This window comes from Hibiscus syriacus, unplaced genomic scaffold, assembly GCF_006381635.1.
Source record: "Hibiscus syriacus cultivar Baekdansim isolate YM2019G1 unplaced genomic scaffold, ASM638163v2 tig00110108_pilon, whole genome shotgun sequence".
Taxonomy (NCBI): Eukaryota; Viridiplantae; Streptophyta; class Magnoliopsida; order Malvales; family Malvaceae; genus Hibiscus; species Hibiscus syriacus.
In genome coordinates this window covers 394,926-399,703 of record NW_024062592.1, presented here as the reverse complement: position 1 = coordinate 399,703, position 4,778 = coordinate 394,926, and the positions used below count along the sequence as shown (strand labels likewise).

At 34.5% G+C, this 4,778-nt stretch overlaps 1 long non-coding RNA gene across 3 annotated transcripts; it reads right to left on the bottom strand.

Moving 5' to 3' along the window:
* Positions 1 to 236: 236 nt before the first annotated feature.
* On the bottom strand, positions 237 to 4,778 carry LOC120214768. Of its 3 annotated transcripts, none has more exons than XR_005524898.1 (8): positions 4,523 to 4,778; positions 3,606 to 3,935; positions 3,203 to 3,243; positions 2,854 to 2,949; positions 2,706 to 2,769; positions 2,474 to 2,628; positions 1,394 to 1,611; positions 237 to 1,217 (listed from the first exon to the last, which is right to left on the bottom strand). It is a non-coding gene; the product is annotated as an uncharacterized LOC120214768 (long non-coding RNA). The 3 variants fall into 3 exon arrangements; XR_005524900.1 differs by having other exon boundaries at positions 2,889 to 2,949; XR_005524899.1 differs by lacking the exon at positions 3,203 to 3,243.

Genomic DNA, 4,778 nt, shown 5'->3' with positions numbered 1-4,778 from the left:
ATCTATTGTAACAAATGCCTTAAATTTTTAAATAATTAATAATCAGTCAACGAATAGAGTCATAATTTAAAATTGGATAAGGTCAGCTGTAGTCAAAGCTGATCGATAAAATAAATTTAAAAAGGTATGTTCGAGATATGGATCAATACAAGGTCAATCCTATTTGGGTTCGACATACTTCCAAGCTTATACAGAATAATTAATAAGTTTATTCAATCAATAAATCGGGTCATGAGTCAAAATTGGAAAAGGCCAACCTTTGCAAAGTCAATTGGTAAAGTTAAAAATGTCTATTCGAGATATGGGTCAGTACTCAGTCAATCCTATTTGGGCTTGATATACTTATGAGCTCATAGAGAATAATAGATAAGTTGGTTCAGTCAACAAATCGGGCTATGATTCAAAATTTAATAAGGCCAACCTTAGTCAAAATTGATTGATAAAATCGAGTTAAAAATGTCTATTTGAGATATGGGATAGTACTAGGTCAATCTTAGTTGGGCTCGACATAGTTTTGAGCTCATACAACCTAAGCTCAAGCAAAGTTGTTTAGATGATTGGGTCAGATTCTTGGGCTTGGCCACCAAATCCAGAGGCAATAGGTCACACTAAGTAGGCTTGTGTCATATTGTCTCAAACAAAAATGGACCGAGACAAGTTTTGGGTCAAACTCAATTCAATTGAGTCTATTGGGCTTGACGGTTAGGTCCAGGCCAATCAAACAATCGAGTTTATAGACAAAATAAACCAGCTAACAAGAGGGGTTCCTAATTTGAGCTACAAAAAATTGGGTCGAATCTAACTTGAACGGACCCACTCATGTGTTATAGCTAAATGACTTGTTTCCATTGAACAAATGAATTAGTATTTGGCTATAAGGGTTAGCCGCAATGATTAGCACCGGGTTGTGGCGGTGGACTATATGGATTAGCACCGGGTTGTGGCGGTGGACTATATGGATTAGCACTTGGGTGCACATATTGGCCATACATATTAACCCTCGATTGTGTAGGTCAAAGAAGCTAGAAAACATCAACCAATATATCATTTTCTTGATTTAGAGTTGACGATTCTTGAGGCAGAAACTGAGAGTTTGTTGATGGAGGTTGAACACGGGATACACTAGGTGAAGAGTAACATTGGCAGAGAATGAGTATCCAAATTTGGAGGTTGAACGCTGGATACACTAGTGTCATCACTAAATGGATCATCAAAACCTTGAATCAAGAACAATATAACATAAATATAGATAACCATAGATTAATTAAAAAATATATATATATTGAAGTCCACTGGAATAAGAAAAGAAAAAGTTTAGAGTAAATAAGGGGAGATAGGAAAGAGAAAATAGGGGAAAATCTTTAACAAGTTCCACACTAGAGAATCATGTTACCTGATCTCCAAAATTAGATGATGGCTGATTGCAAAGGTGGTCATAGCACCAGGAGTTGGCACGGGCATCAGAATCAGTAGCATGGTTTTCAAGTGTTCTCGGAGGATAGCAAATGCATCATACATAACATCCAATAGTCTGTTTCAACATTGATCGAAGCAAAAGGAACAACAGTAGCAGGGACACAACTGCTGCAGCAGGAACAATAGTTGGAGCAGCTGTAATTGATGAAAAATAGATAGATTAATCGCAGTTATAGGGGATAAATGCAACAAGGTTCAACAAGATTTCAATCGAAGTGTAAATTGTAACCGGTTGTAATTTAAATTAGGGTTTAACGTTGTAAAGTTATATGGATATGTACAAGTAGTTTAGGTAACAGTTGTAAAATTATAAGAGTCCTAACTAGGTAAAATTCTTGTATTACAATCTATAAAAGACTCTTGTATTCTTTTGGAGATTGAATGAGATTTCTTGAAGAAACAAACTGTTTCTTATCAATTTTTACATGGTACCAGCTTAGGATTTTCAATCCATTCCCTAAATTTGGTCGAGATGAGCAAATTCTACAAATCCTGAAAATAGCTCAATCAATTATCAGGTTTCTCAGCCTGGTTCTTCTTCTTCTTCTCTCAACTTAACTAATGCCTATCCACTCTCCATCACACACCACAAATTGAATGGCCATAATTATATTCAATGGTCCCAATCTGTCAAGCACTACATCAAAGGAAGGGGTAAAGAGGATGTAACTAACAACAAAAACCCTTAGATTCCAAAAAGTAATATCCCCATTTAAATGTCTAATCATTTGGCAAGAAACATTTAATTCGCAAATAGAAAATAAATTAAAACCTACCACATGAAAAATAAATAAAAATAATAATAAAGTGAAATGTGAAGCAACAGAGAATGTGAAACCTAATATTTAGAAAACTGAAAAAATCGCACTTTCCAGGGTAATATGTCTAAGACAAAAGAACAACATATAAACTAAGTTTCATAATTGAAGATGAATATGACCAACCAGGTAATAGAATTGGAACATAGAAACCATTGAATTCATGTAGAATTTCATACCTGAAAGTGAACCGCATGGATCAAATTCATCAAAGACCTCCACTTGATAATTTCAAGAAGCTAAATTACTAATATCAACGGCTGCTTGGTTAGGATTATTGTTGCTAGCAGGAGGAGAAATCCCGAGAGCAATTGCTACAGAAGTTTGGCCAACCCTATCATAAAAGATATTTTTCAGTATGCATCACCAAGCAAAGCACAAGTGAAAGTAACATGTCTTGAAAAGAAATACCTTTCACTATAAGAAGGGTTACCTTCCATCCTGAGAGTGATCATTAGCTCTAGCATCGCTTCCCCTGATAGGTAACATGATCAAGCTAATTACATTCCTCATGTCAAGCAAACACAATTGAAACTAACATTTCTCTGAAAAGAGATACCTTTGACTATAAGAAGGAATCTAAATCTCACTTACTGCTTCTACATAACTGCAAGGAGCACCAGCATTTTGGTGAGAATGCTTGCGCTCATGCTGCCTGCACAAAAAATATTTATTTTTTCAGAAAATTTAAGAAACAAAAAATAAACAATTATTGTCTAATAAAAGATTGATCAACCACAATTAAGGTATAGCCTAGATGTTTTAAGAATACACACTTAAGAGGTGGCATCCAACAAGTCTAAACTTTAAATTTCAACACTTGTAACCTCCTCGATTATTCCTAGGCTGCGATCTCCTTTAAGAAAACTCAACTAATACAAGTTCGTACTGCATCAACACATGGTTACCTTCCATCTTGAGAGTGATCATTAGCTCTAGCACCATTCCCCTGGCAGAGAAGATGATCAAGCTAATTACATTCCCCATGTCAAGCATATCGAAAAGGTAATACCGTACATAAATTTCACAAGGATCCTAAGCATTAAATCTAGAAATGTTATTTGGTTAAATGACACCCAAAGCACATTTGGATAGAAAAATTCCATGGAAAGTTGCCAAGCAAATGCAACATCTAAGAATCCTAATCTAGTGCAACAGAAACTATTAATACTTACACCTTCCATTTTGAATGTTTTTCATTATTACTTCAACAAAAATTGAGAAAAAATGTTGACATAATTTAATCAACAAAATTAATGTTTCATGAAAGAACATAGCAATATAAAGGCCTTAAAGTAAATAAGTGCATACCAAGAAGAAGCACCATCCTCATCAAAAACACTGTCTCTACCATAGCTCCTAGATCTTGTGCCTATTGATAATCATCAACACTTCTACCTCGCTAGTCATCATCCTTGTTGTGGCGGTCTTCATAATCTATGCCATAACAATCTCCATCACAATTGTTTGAATCCTCATATCTGTCATACCGATCATCATCTCTATATCCCTACTCAAGGTCTCTTCTATGACCATTCTGATCGTCATAATCCTTGTTTCCATAATGATCATTATCATATTTGTAGTCATGTCCCTCCTGAATCTGGCTTATACATTCCACCTGTTGATGTATTTTGAAACCTGTAGAACAAACAAGAAAATATTATGGAAGAACTCAACATCCCACTGATCACGTTTATGAAACTAGAACGTATATAAATGAAACTGAATTAAAAAAAAAAACTATATTAAGCTTGGAGCTTTTTTATTTGAGTTCCATTAATATGCTAATATTCTCAAAGTTTTATTACTCAAGAAAGGAAGAAAAAATTGATGTGAATTGGTGAATGCATGAACAATGAATATCTTACAATTAAAGGCAATGATGAGAAAATACAGCTGCACCTTTGGAGAGAAAATCACTTTAATCAATCTCAATAAATTTTCCACGGACAAATTAACGTGACATCAAAATGTAACTGATGTGTAGCATAAACGTGTCTCCCATTGTTATATGAACAACATATACAACATAACACATCAAGTATACTAAAGTTCAACCCTATAAAATAGATAATGTTTCATCTAAACCTTATAAAGCAAATACATTTCATCTTAAGAACCATGAAAACCAAAAGAAACTTCACAAAAGCAAAATGTCTGGCAAATCATATAAAACTTAAGACCTTGAAATCAAATGAATCAAAACAATAAATAGAAAGATGCACCTTGATATCAACACCACCAGCAAATATTCGAAGATCTTTGATAGATGAAAATGTGGCATCCTTGACACAGTTAAGTAGTGTATCCCCTAAACTTGTTCCATTGTCATTTTGGTCCCCTAACAATTTACCTCTGAAGTTTGAACTTCATGGATGCTATAGCAGTAAGGAGTACCTTCAGCACTTGCAGAATTGTAGTCTACTAAAAACAAGGTTAACAGACAAAAGTGTCCGTACCTGTCAGTAGAATAATTATCCA